This window comes from Salvelinus fontinalis, chromosome 5 (assembly GCF_029448725.1).
Source record: "Salvelinus fontinalis isolate EN_2023a chromosome 5, ASM2944872v1, whole genome shotgun sequence".
NCBI lineage: Eukaryota > Metazoa > Chordata > Actinopteri > Salmoniformes > Salmonidae > Salvelinus > Salvelinus fontinalis.
Window position 1 is genome coordinate 22,073,935 of NC_074669.1, and position 19,276 is coordinate 22,093,210.

Here is a 19,276-nt window from a genome sequence, read left to right on the forward strand (position 1 = left end):
GTTTGGGTATTATTCTACACACTGGTTTGTCCAGACCAGACCAAATCTGTACCAATCACAGACGTCTATGCTTTACAAGTTTGGACATCACAGTACAGCACAGTAGAGCATAGTCTAGTAGAGTACAGCACAGCAAAGTAGAGTTCAGTACAGTACAGCATAGTACAGAAAAGTAAAGTATAGTTCCTTACAATAAATAAAAGTAGAGTTCAGTACAGCACAGCAGAGTAAGTACAGGTCAGTAAAGTAAAGAAAAGTACAGTATAGTTCACTACAGTACAGGACAGTAAAGTAAAGTACATTACATTATACTGTACTCTACTGGACTGTACTGTAGTGTTGTTACAATATCAGAATTTTTACTTCAATACCGATACCAGGTTAAGTTTCACGATACTTGATACCATCACGATTCTCAATACAAAAAAGATACCATGGCAAAAAAAAGAAGGCATATTAGCCAAAGCCACAGAATGGCTCCTGCTCTGTTCAATCATTGGGCAACTTTTGAGTTCAATGACTTTACATTTGAAATGTTTTATGTATATATTAATGTATGCATTAATGAATCAATTATACAATCATACAATCAATTTGACTCTAACTACATGGCAAAATAACGGTAAGCATTTATTTGAATGGTAAATCTCTATTGACAAACTGGGTAAATCAAGAAGTAGCCTAGGCCTCTTCATAATAAAGGTTAATGCATATTCAATAGGAGTGTGTGCATTCATTGAGTTATTGAACTTGCTTTGGATGATTTGATGGGGCTACAGATGTCAAACAATCTGCTTCCCTTTCATTTGGGACTTATTTGATTGTACTGATTAACTTTTTAGGGATAGGGGGCAGCATTTTCACTTTGGATGAATAGCGTTTCCAGAGTGAACTGCCTCCTACTCTGTCCCAGATGCTAATATATGCATATTATTATTACTATTGGATATAAAACACTCTGAAGTTTCTAAAACTGTTTGAATGATGTATGTGAGTATAACAGAACTCATATGGCAGGCAAAAACCCGAGAACAAATCCAAACAGGAAGTGAGAATTCTGAGGCTGGTCGATTTTCAATCACGTGACGGGCATTGGCTACATCTGAGAGAGCCATGTGAGTGAGAGGTGCTTCGGAGCACTGCAGCCGGGAGAAGGGAATTTTAATTATTATATTCAGCCCAAGGGCACACCGGCCACTTACTTTGGCCGCAAAAGGCATTATTTTTTTAGGGGGCATTACGGCCACACAAGGGGGATGCCACCGGGAAACTCGAGGCCTGGTGAGAATATTATCAAGCGCTTGTCAAATTTTGAATGAGAGACTGATGGTGTGTGCAGCTTGCAACTTTTTTCAAATCATCAATAGAGTCCCATCATGCAGTCTTAGAATGTATTAAAAATCAAAACATATAGCCCAATGTTTGTATCACTACTGAAGTTGCATAAATAACTCTAAATTAAGCATACCGAAGAACAGTTTCTTTGTTAACGGCTCAACACAGAATAGCCGCATGTGCACACTTTGTAATCGTTTTGAGAAAATATCCTTTCTATTTTATTAAGGTATGTTCAATTGTATTCTTCATAATATAAAATAATAAAAAATAATAGCCATATCAGGGCCTAACATAAGGACAACTCAGAGTATGCTATTCTGTTCTTCTGAAATAGACTACATTTTCTTCATATCATGTTTCTTTAGACCTGTCTAAAACAAATAATGGATTTATTGTGATAGTGTAGGTTATATTAAGATAGGTTTATTAGACTTTTTAAAACGTAGATGTTCCAAAAGGTCTGCATCAGTGGCTTTCAGGCTATGCGTGGAAGCCACGAGATGCAAAACGTGTTAAATGTTAATTAGCAGTCAAGTACCGTGAGACCGGCAGTTATTTGTTTGACAATCACCGGCTGACAAAATGTAATGACCGCCACAGCCCTAGTACCGAACCCTTTTTCATACCGAAGTATTGGTATACCGTGCAACACTACTGTACTGAACTATACTCTACTTTTCTTTACTGTACTAAGGTTGGGCGGTACCAAGATTTTCATACCTTCATACAGTTACTGTACCATATGGTATTACCAACAGTGCACACAAGGAGCACTATTTCTTTCCAAATGCTATTTATTTTTTGCACAAAACAAATGTAGGCAGCAGGGACCTTGTTCCAGGAGGGGATTGATTGCCTTTGCTGTAACCAAGAAGCTTTATCTTGCAAGCTAGCTAGCTAAGTGGCAAGTGAGCAAACCAAATGCATAGCTAGACCCTTGATATGGAGATCATTTATTTTGGCACATCTTAGATAGTAAACTTATAGTTAGTTACAAGCAGTCACATCCTCAGACCCCCTCCCCAAATGTGTATTTTATTATAATGTTTCACAGTTTTGAAAACCAAACCATCCATATTTCAAAATACCCCAGTATATGGTATAAATGGAACACCGCCAAAGACAATTCTGTACTCTAATGTGCTCTACTGATTTTTCACTCATTGTTACCGATTTGATAACAAAGTGCCAAGTTTTAATCACTTAATAATTCAAACAAAATTGTAATCAGTAAAAAAACTAACTAATTGGTAGGTCTACCTTTATTTTTTACTTCTTTGAACTTTCCTAATCCTCCCTCCTCATGAGGGAGAGAAATTACAAAATATCTTTAAGCTATGTGAGTTTGTGGTAAGAGAATCACAAGACACTAGGCAATATTTCTTAAACTTGCAGAAGGCAAATTCCTGCTAAACTAAATATAAATGTTGATATTAGATGGCAGGTGCCTTTAATTCAACATTGCGTTTTGATGTATTTCTAATACCTTAAGACTTTTTGTATTAGATGTTTTTTAAAGACCCTTTTTCCATCTGTGTGACCAGAAATAAAAGCATTTGCTTATTCCTTAATTTTTGTATTTTAGTATGGAAATTGGTTGAACAATGTATCTATGCCTTAATATGCCAAAAATATTGAGACTCTTACCTTTCATTTGTAGCCATATTTGATATGTTCCTATAAACTTCACATGTTGCTCATGGGTCATTTTCCATGGAAATTACGTTATTCACTCCAATGTGCCATGCAAATGTTATTTTCATCTTCTCCTCACTAATCACTTTATCTTAGCGCTCTGCAAAGTTTAATGAATACACACTTCATGTTACATCAGGAAACAGCGGTTATTATCCATACAAATGTTCATACATGTGTAGCCTGCAGGCTACTTCCTCATAAATGCATACTGATAAATGGAGCCTGTAGCACTTCGTTCACAGCAGATATAGCCTTTTTGTTGGAGTGAATCAACAGGCCTAACAAACTATAATAAACCCAATCACATAATTCTCCACCTTTTGATCCAGAGTTTATTCATCAACTACAGCGATTCATCTTGCTTCCAATTGTAAAGTCAACAATTGTAGACCAACAATATACTGCACTACCAATCAAAAAGGCAGTAAGTGCTCATTTGGTCGAAAATGAGTTCATGCCATACATTTTTGCTACATTAAATACATGCTTAATCATGTGGATGTATCCTGCCTCTATTGCATTGTGTTTTGGAGAAAATGGGGGTCATGTTAGCAGTAACTGCATAAAGTTACTGTGAAACCAAGGTAAATAAAAGCCACTTTTCTCAGTTCCATGCTATGAGCAGTTACTGCCTTTTTGCTTGGTAGGGCAGTATACTAGTATAAATCCCAATGTCAGGAGCACATTCAAGGTCCATTTAGTAAAGGCAAAGAAGTCGTCACTACCACAACATACAAATAGCCAGTGTAGACCTGTGAGATTTTTTATTCAATCTATAATGTTCTCAAAATAGAGAATATTTTTCATTCAATGCTACCAAGCCATTAGGCTTATCACAAGACAGTGTTCTGCAGAGGATCCCTGCCACTTCAGTGCAGAGAGGTCTGAGGTCTGAAACCTGATCTGCCTGAGTGAGTTATGCAAGAGTCACCAAGGCTCTACGCTGACCTTTTTTGTGCACCCTTGTTGAAAAATGTATAGTGCCTTCAAAAAGAGCTTTCCACACCTGGAATGTGAAAGATTTGCCCATTATTATTGAAAAAATTATTCAAGCTCTGTCAAATTGGTTGTTGATCATTCCTAGACAACCATTTTCAGCTCTTGCCATAAGATTTTCCAGTAGATTTAAGTCAAAACTGTAAGTCGGCCACTCAGGAACATTCACTGTCTTCTTGGTAAGCAACTCCAGTGTAGATTTAGCCTTGTGTTTCAGGTTATTGTCCTGCTGAAAGGTGAATTAATCTCCCAGTGTCTGGTGAAAAGCAGACAACCAGCATTTCCTCTAGGATTCTGCCTGTGCTTAGCTCCATTCCATTTATTTTATACTGAAAAACTCCCCAGTCCTAAACAATGACAAGCATACCCATAACATGATGCAGTCACCACTATCAGGGCTTGACATTCACTTTTTTAGTAGGTCAGATTTGTACTTGTCCAAAATCTCCGGTCACTTGTCCCAACAACAACAACAAAAAAAGGTATGTAACTCCATGGGCCAAAAAGGTCACTGAAAATCGTGCTGTATGATGGTCAGGAACCACTTCACAAGGCTGCTGGTCTCTGATCCCATGTATTATATCTCCTGCCGTTGTGGCCTTGAGCAAGGCACTTAACCCCCTACAAAGTAAAATACTGCACTGATAGGCTACTGTACAAAATATTTGGAGAGCTACTGGGTATGCAGGCTTTTTATCCAACCCCGCTCAAACACACCAGAGTCAGCTTATCAAAGTCCTGTTGAGCAGCTGATTTTTTTTCTTCTACAATGCGCTTGTGTTCAAGCAGGGCTGGAGCAAAAGCCTGCACACCCAGTAGCTATCCTAATCTATTTCTCATGACTAGGCAAAGGCACAGCCATGGTTGGGCCTGGGAGGGGCATAGGCACACCCTCTTGGAAGCCAGGCCCACCCACTGGGGAGCTAGGCCCAACCAATCAGAATGAGTTTTCTCCCCACAAAAAGGTTTATTAAAGACAGAAATACACCTCAGCACTCCCTCAGACTATTTTGCAGGTGAAGAAGCCGGATGTGGAGATCCTGGGCTTGTGTGATTATAATTAGTCTGCGGTTGTTTGGCCGGTTGGATGTACTGCCAAATTCTAAAACAACGTTTGAGGCGGCTTATGAACAATTCTCTGGCAACAGCTCTGGTGGACATTCATGCAGTCAGCATGCCAATAGCAATCTCCCTCAAAACACAATACCACATATGTCTCAAGTTATGTGACAAAATGTGGTATGTGTGCACATTTTAAAGTGGCCTTTTATTGTTCCCAGCACAAAGTGCACCCGTGTAACGATCATGCTGTTTAATCAGCTTCTTGATATTCTACACCTGTCAAGTGGATGGATTATCTTGGCAAAGATGATATGCTTACTAACAGGGATATAAACAAATTTGTGCCAAGAAGTTGAGAGAAATTCCTTTTTTTTGTGTGTCTGGAACATTTCTGTGATCTTTTACTTCAAACATGGGACCAACACTTTACACATTGTGTTTAAACTTTTGTTCACTATGTATGTAAATGTTAAGATATATTCAGTGTTCAGGGGAGATCTTGACTGCATAGGAGTTACTTGTCAATTAGGCTATACAATTTTTGTTTTATTTATTTTGTCAGAATTACATGGACAGTAAAGAATAAAGGAGAACTTAGCCAATTTTGAGCGCTTGAGAGACGGTTTTACAACCGGAGTATGCAGCATTGGTTTCATCAACTGCGCACCCTGGTTATACACAAGTGCCTGTGGAAAGTTATTTTAGGCCATCGGACATGACAATGACTTTAATCCATGCTAATAGCTAAATAGTTAACTAGGGAGATAGCCAATTCAAAACATATTGTGTAGATTGGCTGGTTATCTTGTTAGTCTGTATATCATTATTTAACCTGCTGCGCAAGTCTCTCTCGCCCTGTCTCCTCTGGCAACAGCCCACACGTAGCTGATGCACACACCATGACGTTTCCAGGATTTTCATTGCTGACCAAAAAATTGCTATAACTGGGCAAATAACTCATTAGCAATTATTATCAACAAATGTGCAAACTCGGCTAGACTCGCTTTGATTGCAAAAACGCATCTCGCGACTGCATGATTGAAAGACCACTCATGCCTGTCAATGCAGGCCTACAATAATTACACTCCGATAGACTCTGCAGAGATTGGGAGGACAGTGAGCAAAACATCGCATCCAGATGACACTTCAATCCAATTATGATCCAATTATGATCGGAGTAGCCTAATTGTTTGATATTGTGATTTTTGCTAGAATTTTTATTACTTGTCCATTCGGACAACTTAAATCTATAATGGGCTCCCGAGTGGCAGAGCGGTCTAAGGCACAGCATCTCAGTGCTAGAGGCGTCACTACAGAACCTGGTAAACAATCTGCTTGTTCACCCTGTTTTTTTTTTTTTTTTTTACTTGCCTTGGGTAAGTGGACAAGCGTTAATGTTGAGACCTGACTATGCTTGAAAATATGGAGAATGGTACACAGTAATGTGTTATGTTTGAGGCAAATCCAATACAATACCTTGTATTCAGGACAAAAAGTGAATTGCTTTGCACATTTTTTGTTGTTGCAATATTACTTCAGTGCCTTGTTGCAAACAGGATACATGTTTTGGAATATTTTTATTCTGTACAGACTTCATTCTTTTCTCTCTGTCCGCTAGGTTAGTATTGTGGAGTAACTACAATGTTGTTGATCCATCCTCAGTGTTCTTCTATCACAGACAATATAACTGTTTTGAAGTCACCATTGGCCTCGTGGTGAAATCCCTGAGCGGTTTCCTAACTCTTTGGCGACAGAGTTAGGAAGGATGCCTGTATCTTTGTAGTGACTGGGTGTATTGATACACTACCCAAAGTGTAATTAATAACTTCACCATGATCAAAGGGATATTCACTGTCTGCTTTTTATATTTCTACCCTTTTACCAACAGGTGCCCTTCTTTGCGAGGCATTGGAAAACTTCCCTGGTCCTTGTGGTTGAATATGTGTTTGAAATTCACTGCTCAACTGAGGGACCTTACAGATAATTGTATGTGTTGTGTACAGAGATGAGGTTGTCATTGAAAAATCATGTTAAACATCATTATTGCACACAGAGTGAGTCCATGCACCTTATTTGACTTCTTATTTTTATGCCTGAACTTATTTAGGCTTGCCATAACAAAGGGGTTGAATACTTATTGACTCAAGACATTTCAGTTTTTCATTTTTAATTAATCTATAAAAATGTAGAAAAACATAATTCCACTTTCAAATTATGGGGTATTGTGTGTAGGCCAGTGACAAAAAATCTAAATGTAATACATTTTAAAATCAGGCTGTAACACAACAAAATGTGGGAAAAGTCAAGGGTTGTGAATACTTTCTGAAGGTACACACAAAGAAATGTAGGTATTATTTGAGCTAAAGCTAAAATGCTTCATTTCTATAGATGCACTGGTGCTCCTAAATAAAAATGTCAGGTCGCACAGCAGAATACTTAGGCGCATATGCAAGTAAAATGGTTCCACTCTACCCTGGTGACCTTACAGCACTCTCTATCTTCACTGTGCCTACTATCCACTCACTACAGTAAATCAGAGCCATAGCGGAGCTGCACTGCCTGCTGTCGTGAGAGCTTTTCCTCCCCCAGTAACTAGGCTATACTACAATAACGATTGTCACATTATGCTCTCAGAGCTGAGAATTAAAGAGACATCTAATAAAAAATAGCAAATCAATTACACAGCATTTAGCCAAAAACACAATAGAGAAACTAATATGTAGGACCCTACTTACCACAGTAGTAAGTCTGTTTTCACAACAAATATGTTTTGAAATGGTACAGTCCACCAGTCTCAGCACCTGCAAGACAAGCAGGAGGGTTAAAACTAAGCAGTCTTTAGGAAACTGATACTGCAGCACTACAAAATGCCTCTTTTGTATGTGAAAGGGTTATGAGACATGCTCCATGGTCTGTCTGGCGTACACTTGCCGATCTTCACTATATTTACAGTAGAGTATCGTTAGACCTGTTTAGCAAGCAGCATGCTTGATGCATTCATTCCAGGCCCAAGATTGTAAGTAAACAATGTTAACAACGCAATAACATAGATGGTAATGAGTTCCCCTTTAATCAAAGCTTTAAAAAGATCATCCCAACATAACATTCAGCCCATCCCTTTGTAATTTAGCCCATGTTCAATCCACCTCTCATTGATGCCCCTAAAGTAAGAGACAATGGCAGCAGTCAAACTTGGTCGATAGTAATCTACACATAAGCCTAGCAGCAACATTGTCATAAAAAAAATCATTATTTTTGGTATAAACTCACACACACACTTCCCCTTGACTGTACTTATATCAACGTACATCTGACTTCAGGTTGACATTTAGAAACCACTGAAGAGTAGTAGACAATCCTTTTCCCCTGTAGTGTGAAAGCATGAGAGGTATGTAGCCTAAAGCTTTCTGTTGAATGCTACATAATAAAACCTTCTGTAGTTCAAAGACAATGTTCGAAAAAGCACTTCTGATATTGTAAGACCAGAGTTTTTTCTGGATAAAAATGGGGCTTAGGTGGTGGGTGTGGCAGGGGCTTTGAAAATGGGCGCGGCTGGCCCGTTGGCGCAGCTGAATTTCTGAGAAAAAATTAGAGCCCCCACATCTTGCCGGTTTTGAGAAATTGTTACATTTTAAGCTCATTTGCTGCAATTCTAGAAATTTCTCCATGTTGCAGTTTTAAACCTAATTCTATGCATTTTGCCATGAATGATGCAATGTCATTTTTCTCAAACATAATGAGAATTAATACTGCTAGAATAATTTTTTTATTATTATTATTCTCCCTGCCTCCCTTTATTTTGGTGAATGATAGTTTTCAAAGATTATAAAAAAAGATATATAGGTCCATTATCTATTATTCATACCATATTCTGATTTTAGTTTATATGTTTTTGTCCCATCCAGAAAATGAATTTTTTTTTTTTATTGAAAAAGTCCCTGAAAAATCCCTGAAGACCTTAACAAACCGATGTTACACTAATCACCTTGTTTCAACGGTAGCAAAACAACAGTAACAAGGCCTAAACAAAAGTTTTTTTGCACATTGTGTCATGGCATTACAGATACTTTGATAGTAGGGCTGGGTATTGCCAGGCACCTCACAATACGATATTATCACGATACTTTGATCAGTCACAGAGAAATAAAAGTGCTGAAAACATGTTGGCTCACTATTTAAAAAGAAATGGAGAACAGACTATAGGATAAAAAAAATATCTGAGTTTTGGCGCAGGTACAGCAGACTAGCGCTATCTAATGCTATCCACAGTAGCAAAAAAATAATAATTCTATACTTGGAGTCAAATATCGATATATTATTGTCCCAAAATAATATTGCGATATGTAACTTTTGATTTTTCCCCCATCACTACTTGATGGCTATGGCAAAATGCCAATACTAGGATACTAGCCTATCACTTACTAAACTAAACTCCTGATAGTGTGGTTTCAATCTAGTAGATTATATATTTTACAAGCAGCACTGCTTTAAAGGGAAAATCCACAAAAAATATATATTGGGTATTTTTTTCATTAGTTGCGTCATCATGATGATGTGACCGGTGACACGTTGCTTCTTAAAAGTTCAATATCTTGAAAACTTGACTGCTGGCATGCAAAACATTTTAGGACTGTATCAACAGTGGACTAATGGAAAAAATACCAAAAGATAGTGTTTGAGTGGAGTTTCCCTTTAATCTATAGCATTTAGAGGCAGGTTTTTCAAGCAACACATTTAGCCCACTAATGACCTAAAGTTACAGTGATCATTGTGTGGGTGCAACAAGTCTGCCTTTTGCTATGAGGCACGCAGTTCATCACCAATAGCCTATAGCCCCGTTCATTACTCACTCACATTAAAACAACCTGCAACAGCTTTGATAGTACAAGCAGGCATTTATGAAAATGTTTGTTAACGCAAAGACTCAACATTAGAGATTTACCTCAGACATCAGCTAGTTTATAGAGGGAGGTTAGTGTGCTTACCATGTGCCCGAGTGTCATTCAGATATCTGACAGTAATCCCTCTTCAGTCTGAGGACAAAGAAGAAAAGAGATGCTGATTAAAATCAATGAATACGCGTTAGAAAACAAAGGCGATGGATCATTGGCACAGTGGTGGAAAAAGTACCCAATTCATACTTGAGTAAAAGTACAGATACCTTAATAGAAAGTTACTCAAGTAAAAGTGAAAGTCACCCAGTAAAATACTACTTGAGTAAAAGTATTTGGTTTCTAAATATACGTAAGTATCAAAAGTAAATGGAATTGGTTAAATATACTTAAGTACCAAAAGGAAAAGTATGAATCATTTCAAATTCCTTATATTAAGCAAAGTGGACGGCACCATTTTCTTGTTTTTAAAATGTACATATAGCCAGGGGTACACGCCAACACTCAGACATCATTTACATTTGTGTTTAGTAAGTCTGCCAGATCAGAGGCAGTAGGGATGACCATGGCTGAATTCTAAACACTTTAAATACACACCCTGTCCCCTCAGCCCTCAAATTAAGTGGACACTTCTGATGACGTCTGACGAGTATACACTTGCAGGGCATGGGGCGAGGGATTGCATGTCTACTTATATTAACTATATAATTATTAATATACGCCTACTGTATGATAGCTAGCAAATTAATTAGCTAACTGAAGTTAGCCTGCCTAGCTACTTCTGAAGAAGGAAAATGTTTTATTTCTACAATTTCCAAAAGCTAACCAAACAAAAACATAATTACTTTTATAAGACGTGTTTGTGCATTAGTAGCACAATTTCTAACTTATTTACATTCGTTTTTACTTACACTTGTATGTTGACTCCATATTGACATTGAGGTTTTAAGTTTTGGCGGACATTTCTTAGCGGATGTACAATCTTCGCAAATTGAATTATGGGGTGTTTCAGGCCCCGAAGTGAACATAATTGTACACTCGCAAACTCCATTAAAAAACGAGGGCTGAGGGGCTTACGTTGCAAACTTCCCTTGCTATGCTAATCACTTGAACCGACGACAAATATGGCCGTGGGGATTCCCCCAAGGGCATAAGACTGAGGGTTTAGGGCCGAGGGCTGTCTACTTTAAGTATGAAACGCAGCCCATGTGTTCTCTTGATAAGTACGTGAATTGGACCATTTTCCTGTCCTGCTAAGCACTCAACATGTAACGACTACTTTTGGGTGTCAGGGAAAATGTACGGAGTAAAAAGTACATTCTTTTGTTTAGGAATGTAGTGAGGTAAAAGTTGTCACAAATATAAATAGTAAAGTACAGATACCACAAAAAACTACTTAAGTAAAAATACCGTAAAGTATTACTTAAGTACTTTACACCCCTGCATTGGCATCATACGCAACCTTTAGTGTAAGGCTGGTTTGGACAATCAATTATAATCTTCAAGTCTGCTTCTCCATACTAATTCTGCAGACAACATCATAGCGAAACATTTGTTTGGCTAAATTACAGCCGTCAGATTTGTCTTTAACTATTAAGCCGTAGCAGGATGGTCCTTGATACCCAAATCAGCAAATAGCCTAGCCAGATTGAAAGGTGCTAAGAGAGGAGAGCCTCTTGCCCATTTGATGAGAGTCAACACAGTAGCCTATACACCAGGGATCACTTTTCATTAAAGATTTAAGAGACGTCGTAAGTCAGCGGTTGTCAAACTTTTTGACCCGCGACCCCCAAAAAACAGTGGTTCGAAGCTTGCGACCCCCGCGCACGTACATGCACGTACAATCGTTGTGCAAATGTAGTCTGTCATTACAGCCAAAAACGCAATGCATTTTCAAAACGCAAGGTACAGAACTAAACTGCATTTTACACCTGCATTTTTAGCTGAAAGTCATTCATGTTAGTAGCCAACATAAACTAGGGATATCATGTCACTTCTCTGGAGTCCAGAGCAAGCAGAATCATATGGCCTACCTGTATACAGCGGTGGTTGCAGGATCGGAGGGAATGCATGGTCTGTCTGCACTGCACGCTATCACTTTGAAGGGCTGCCTGCCCATATAATGCTTGTTGCCAACTGGGTAGCCCTTTTCTTCCTCACAAATACAATAATTAATTTGCCAGAATGTTACATCTTCATCCCATAATATTGAAGGCAGCGATGTTGCAGCTATCTTTAGACGTACAACCAGCAGGCACCCAAAGTAGGCCTAGCTGACATATGAACATGATCAATGAAATTGGGACTTAGCTTTTTACTGTTCTGGCAAATATGCCTCCGTATTAGATTTTTTTAAAGTATTTTATATGGATAATATAAATGTAGACCCACTCTGTTTTTGTGAGGCAAAACCACAGAATCTTAAGCGAGTCCTTTCTGGTCACTAATCTGATATATGTGCCCACCATTGAGCGCCTATGCTGATAACTGGTAATTAGTCAACAGTTTTTGTTTTTTTTACAATTTTGTGCAATACTCTAGGGCAGGGGTAGGCAACTAGATTTAGCCGCTGTACTTGGGGACAGATTTCCTAAATTATCCCCAAAAACGTTTTTGCTGAATTCCTGTTGATTAAAAAATATACACTGTATAATCACTCAATAGGCAAAGGTATATAATGTGCAAACGGCAGGCTACATGTAGACTATTAAAATATGGATGAAAATTATATACTTTTCCTATTCAGTTTCACACTCGTGACGCCCCAAAACCTTGACCCCCACTTTGACAACCACTGTTGTAAGCGATGGCCTATATGAGAAAGACCTAACAGCAAAGGAACTCCTCCTCCTTTCCTTCCCCCACTGTTATTGCAGCACATATCACATTCCATAGTAGAGTTTCTAAGATGGGGAAAGATAGGCTAGGATTACACTGGGAGTACAGATCCTGGAAATGCTTAGCCAGGCTACTTGGCTCAGCGCTGGAAGAACGAGATCCCACAGACCCAGCATGTCATTAAATGGCAGTTTAACATGTTTGCTAGCTTGCTGTATTTTCAAATGTTTTATTGTAGCCTACATTCTGCAATGAAGGCAATGTACAATGTGGGAATTATTGTATTGACCTTGGCCTATAGCCTAATTCCCTCATTCTAGAATCTAGACCTTTGCTCATCATTCACCTTGTGACCAAGAGTGAGACAGAGCTGTTTTCACAGCCCCAGCGAAACCTGCAGTGAACAGTTTAATTAGGCCATCCAAGACCAGAGAATGGTCCATGCCAAATCCCTGATAACTTTAGTTAGATTTAATAGATAGCCGTGCATGGAAAGCGACTCATTGTGCTCAGGTTTAGGCCGAAATCAAACAAATAAAGGTTATAAGGAACTTCCTTATTCCATTCCACTAGCACTTCATTAGCCAACCTTATTTTAATATTGTGAAAAAGAAAACCCAGTTAATATAGGCCTACTCCTAATTTATAACAGTCCTAAACTCAGTAACACACAAATCGGTTTCACATGTTTTCTCATATTAGATCAGACTTCTCATGAAGTTATGTACACCATCTAAAAGACCAGACAATGTAAACACAGCCTTTATCCCCAAGCAGGTCACTCTTAGCTTACTGCTACTTAAAAAAAGTAAATCTGCGTTTATCCTATTTGGCTGCAAACAAATGTTTTGAACATTGGCCTACATTTTATGTGCACACAAAAAAAGCTGCCTCCTCCTCCATTGATCGCTCTGCTTGACCAACACAATCATTCTTCCCAGCGTGTTTAACTATTCCAGTGAAAATCTTTAGAACCCATTAAGGGAAATGTGAGTGGAGTATTCACGTGACAGATGTATTTGGAATGTTACTCTTCCCTTAGCCAACACCCTAGTAATAGGCTTAGCCATTTGCACTGTTCAAACCTGTCTCAGTGATTCACGTATTGGCTAAATCCCTGCTTTGTGTGACTCTTCAAATGTAGTGCACTGTAATGTAGGCCTAGTCATGAATCTCAAATGTATGTTATACAAATAGTTTAGGCTACAGTTTGGGCAAACGGAGTGAAATATCAGTTGTGTCCAATATTTTCTGATACAACCAATGAATAAATTAACTTTCACAAATATCTAGACCACTTATGGCACCAGGCCAATTGATAACAAATCAAGTTTGGGCGTTTCTTAGTGTAAAAATCATACTTAACATCTGGATGTAAAAATATATATTTTTCACAAAATTGTTTAATTAAAACCTGTAAATAATTTGCCTAGATTAATTTCAGCAAATGTATTCTGCATGTGTAGATTGTAAACTGTGTCACAAAACTTCTTACTTACAGCACAGGAAAGATATGCCTTGGGATAAAAGGCATCCGCATGCTTCTCAGCCAAAACAGTTCGTAAGACTTTGTGCATATATTATGACAAGAATTTTATGAAGTTTTTGTCCATTTTGGACTTCAGTGAGGGTTTTTTCGGCTGTTCGGACACACAAACATTTTTCTACGGGCAAACTGATGTCCGGAGCCGAAGTCTACACCCCTTCGCCAGTGATTGGTCAACAGCAGGGATTCTTCAATAAAGTCTGTTGTCATTCAACGAGAGACGACTCATTTTCATGCACATTTTTCATTGCGAAATACTCCACCAAACATCTTAGTTAGATATAAAATTAATAACAGATTTCTTGAGTTATGTTAGATAAATTCGGACTATTTTGAGGAAGTGTTAACTGGCTACGGCTTCTCAAAACTTTTTACAAACGGCACTATTGCCACTTTTTCCTAATTTTTCAAGCAAATGTCTTTTAGGGAGTATGTGAGCACACTCGTTCGGTTCGTCTTGCCGACTTTGGCAAGCCACCAGCCGAACTGAAGCATGCTGATGCCTTTAGAGGCACTACTATAAAAGTGGTTGGGTGCTCTAGGCTCCGGGGCATTCAGAATGTTGAACTTGACTCTGGGGTCACAATACACACCATGTGACTAATGTCAACAGGGAGAGGAGAGGGGCTGCTGTTTGTATCCTTGGGCTCCCCAGAGGAAAAACAAACTGTAGAGCATTGGAAAAGTCCATAACACAGAGCCTGGCAGTGATTTATATTAGCCAGGGAAGAGTTAACTTCACATCTCTCTGTGTGTACACATTAGACCTTTTTGATTTATCCTAACCCCCAACCAGGCTTCATCATTCCTTCCAAGCTGAATCCCCTTCAGATTAGTGTGGAGAGGTCAGCATTATTACTATTAGGCCTAGACTAAGCCTCACTCCCTCAGATATGTCACTTGATTTCCCTCAATGGCTCAATACATTATTTTGGCTAAATAAGGCCAACCAACTGTCAGATAGCCTATTGGTGTAATCTTATGTTCAAGAAGACACTTAGAAAACGGTCACGCCTAACTGTAAAACGCAGGGCACAACTATCCAGGTTTCCCACAAGTTTGTCCAACTTGGAAGCTCACATGAATTGTTATGGACATTGTAAATGCGTAGTTATGATGATTCCAGGAGCTTGGCGTATCAGGGAGTTTCATCAGTAGTCCCAAGTTTCCAATAGCACACAATAAGACCAAGCCTGAAGATCATAATTCTGACTGTATTTCAATTTGTAAATGACTATCTCTGACAATATGTGCCATTTAAATTAAATATGGGTTGGTATGGGAACTAATAACATATTATTTAATATTGATGTCTTGTTCTGTCATTATCCTGGCAATCTAGCTATGAAACAAAGAACTGCTGCTGTAGAACTGAAATTCACTCATCCTTCCCATCCCCCACATGTTCCTTCAGTCTACTGTCAAGCACCAGTTACATAACTGTGCTACTCCACCACTAGCTACATAAGAGGGGGGTGAGACATTGATTAAGCGAAACGTTTCCATAGCAAATACAATAAACTTCATGTCTATATGAAATATGAATATATACATATTGTGTGTAAATCAGCTAACTAACTTGGCTAGTATTGGGTTATAACCTTTGTTCTATTGTTATTATCATAGATCATTTCACTTATTGAATATTCCCATAATATAATACAGCAGTGGTCAGACTGCACTATTCAGGTCAATATATTTTTAAACAGGAGCTAGGCTTAACCTACAAAATGTCAATTAAAGACAAATTCTTAGGTTAAGCAATACAGCAGGAAAATCATATGTGTAGCCTATGTAGCTGGCTAGATAACTACATAACCTCACTAATGATTTCCTGGATTTCAACTAGGCTATACTGTAAGGAAGTTGAGCTAGAGTAGTCTGGCTTTGACTCTGGGTTCCCCTCCCCCACACTCATGGGTTACATTACTGAATTGTCAATAAGCTCTGATTTTGTTCCTTTATTACATAGAAGTTAACATATGGCTAAATACATCCTTCCACATCCCTTTATGTAGTTAGCAACAGTTAATGGTTGTTAACGTTAGCATGTTTATATGTGTCTAGCTATGTATCACAACAAACCTTGCACATCACACCTAGATTTGTGGCCACAAATCTGCGTTTTCAACCGCTCAGATGGTCAAAGTGTTCTAATGGTTTATCTAAAATACTTGGCAGTGATTATCATACATGTAAAAACTGGCTAGTAAACAAGCAACCTTACAAACTGTGAAGTTGTAGGTAGGAACAGGAAACAAGCTGCTAGTCACCACACGCGCGCACACACACACATACATACACACACACACATTCTTTCGCGCGCACACAGGCTGACGCTGCCCATCCCCCACCTTGTTGAAATTACCAAAATAAACATTGGTGACAGTGAAATAATTGACGATAACGACCAACAAACAATAGTGTACAATGAATACGTCTCGTAGTATATTTTGTATTACATATACTCACGAGAAAAGCCAAGAAAACACTTACTTAAACTGTCCAGATCACACAACGGGTGCCTTTTCTGCTGTGCTCCTTATATGGAATCTCTTCCTCCACCGCTATTTTCTAAAATATAGTCACAATAAATCGTTATAAATCTACTCCGAGATTGCGGCTTGGTAGTTAAAATCCCAAATGAGCGATGTGTTTTGATTACATAAGTGTAGCATTTGATAAATCCTTAAAAAAATTAGATTGAAAAGCAATTGGGGTACATTGTAAGGTTGCTTGCTTGTGGAGAAAGAGCCAAACGGTTCAGAACCAGCCAACGGCTTCAGATACAGAAACACTGAGGAGGTGACTCTCCAGGCAAAAATGAGGCAGGCCTAGGCAATTCTCTGCAGTTATGTAGAAACTGTATGAAGGACACAAAAATATTGAAATGGGTGTCGCAGTATAAAATAGTGTTTCATGTACCTATATAACTTAGCTAGTGTTGTTGAAATAGTATTTGTATAAAATACACATGTAGAGCAGTACACACATTTTTATTTTGGAGAAGTCTCAAGATGCAGAAATCTAAATAAAAAAGTAAATCTAAATCTAAATCATAACTTATCACATAATAATACTAGCCTGAAGTGGCTGATGTTGCACATATGGAATGTTCAAACTTCTGCCGTGAGTTCAGTTTGATTCAACGTTTGGTACGTTGCGTGACGTACCAAAACAGTGTGCGCTGTTCTTCAACAGCCTTTGGGGTACTTTTTCTCACGTTTGGTGGGTGTGGAGAGGTGTGGCCTGACCAATATGGGTGTGACATTTGAAATCGCAAAACTTGTGCGGCACACCATATGGCAATCTCCCACCTGGGCCACCATAATCACAATGTTTTTCAACTGGTCATTCAGCACTGTACCGTTTTCGTTGAATTCAACGTTACACCGTTCTGTTGTACTGAACAGAACCCAACTGTTTTGTCAGGCTAAACAGCTAGCTAGTTAAGCTAGCTACTAAGTCTAGTTGTTTTCACATGTCAAAATAAACATGTGGATCGTCTTGTTCACTGGTGGCATGGTTCCTACGACTGGGAGCAAACCTATTTTTAGAAATTAAAGTTGACAGATTTCCCAAAGAAGCAGCCCAGCGGAAGGCATTGCCTGCATGGATAGGCCTAAACTGCAGTAAAATGAGGTGGCATGTGACTGCCAGGATGATGTAGCACACTGGTATGTTGTTTAGTTAGCTAGCTATCACGTTAACCATCTATTCTAGGCAGCTAGATGGCTGTCTATCATATTCCCATCTATCTAAAATGTTTGTTTTTTATGAGTTTGACCTGTTACAAACAAGATGTTCCAGCCCTAGCCCCACAGAGAAAACACAATAGGAATGAAATATCCAATGTTGAGAATAATGAAGCCTGTCCTTGTCTAATTAATCTGGTTGTAATAACGTATAAATAACAATCAATAGTCCTAACCATTGGTCATAGTAATGCTGTGAGAACAGGATTTCTGTTAGATTGTGACATTGGTGGGCCCATACTTGCTACAGGACTACATGGTGTTGCAGAGTTTACTGTTGTTTGTACTGTAAAGCCGGAAGCAGCGAATGCTGTCACCAACTAAAACATGACAGGTTAAGGAAAAATGGCAGACCAATAAAAACATCAATTGTTTCTCTAACAAATGACAGGCAACACCATGACACTGTTCAATTTGCCCAGAACTTTAGGTTTCAGGGCAGGTGATGTCACTTGCACGATCCCCACTACTAGTGCACACACAGCTAACTAGCTAACGATTCCACATTGGCTACACTCAACCCCAGCAGTAGCCTGACCGAATAGATTCCATCCCTAGCTTGAGCCCAGGATCCCATCCCTAGTTTGAGCCCAGGTCGGGATAGTGAAAGGATACTTGTAAAAAAAAAAAAAAAAGAAGAATACTTTATAAAAAAATAAAAGGATACTCTGTTAAACCTGTACAAACAACAGAGTCTTCCTGTTTCACAATCGGCTCACATAACTCTCATTGGTTGAAAAAATGAATAATATTACAATACTTCATATCCCCGCCACCAATGCTTTTGTTTTGTATTATAATACTGCAAGGTAAGAGAGTAGGCCTAATACTAAGCATGAGGAAAATCAACATCTTTAAATGATTAGCCCAATTAAGCTAAATTGTAATTATTTCGCCACTATGGCTTATTTATTGCCTTACCTCCCTAATCTTACTACATTTGCACACACTGTATATAGATTTTTCTATTGTGTTATTGACTGTATGTTTGTTTATCCCATGTGTAACTCTGTGTTGTTTGTGTCACACTGCTTTGCTTTATCTTGGCCAGGTCACAGTTGAAAATGAGAACTTGTTCTCAACTAGCCTACCTGGTTAAATAAAGGTGAAATAAAAATAAAAAAATAAAATAAATAAAGCTTTCATGTCAC

The 19,276-nt window shown here is 38.5% G+C and overlaps 1 protein-coding gene across 2 annotated transcripts in view; it reads right to left on the minus strand.

The window, feature by feature from the left end:
• LOC129855302 (F-box-like/WD repeat-containing protein TBL1XR1) overlaps nt 1-17,171 on the minus strand; it is a 42,332-nt gene extending 25,161 nt beyond the window's left edge. Inside the window, exons 1-3 of one of the 2 annotated variants that reach the window (XM_055922825.1) lie at nt 16,867-17,171; nt 10,080-10,127; nt 7,830-7,895 (exon numbers count right to left, since the gene is read on the minus strand). The gene's annotated coding sequence lies outside the window, so the exon portion shown is untranslated. The remainder of the gene's footprint in view (nt 1-7,829; nt 7,896-10,079; nt 10,128-16,866) is intronic. The other variant, XM_055922826.1, reaches the window with a different exon arrangement.
• Between the last annotated feature and the right edge of the window lie 2,105 nt (nt 17,172-19,276).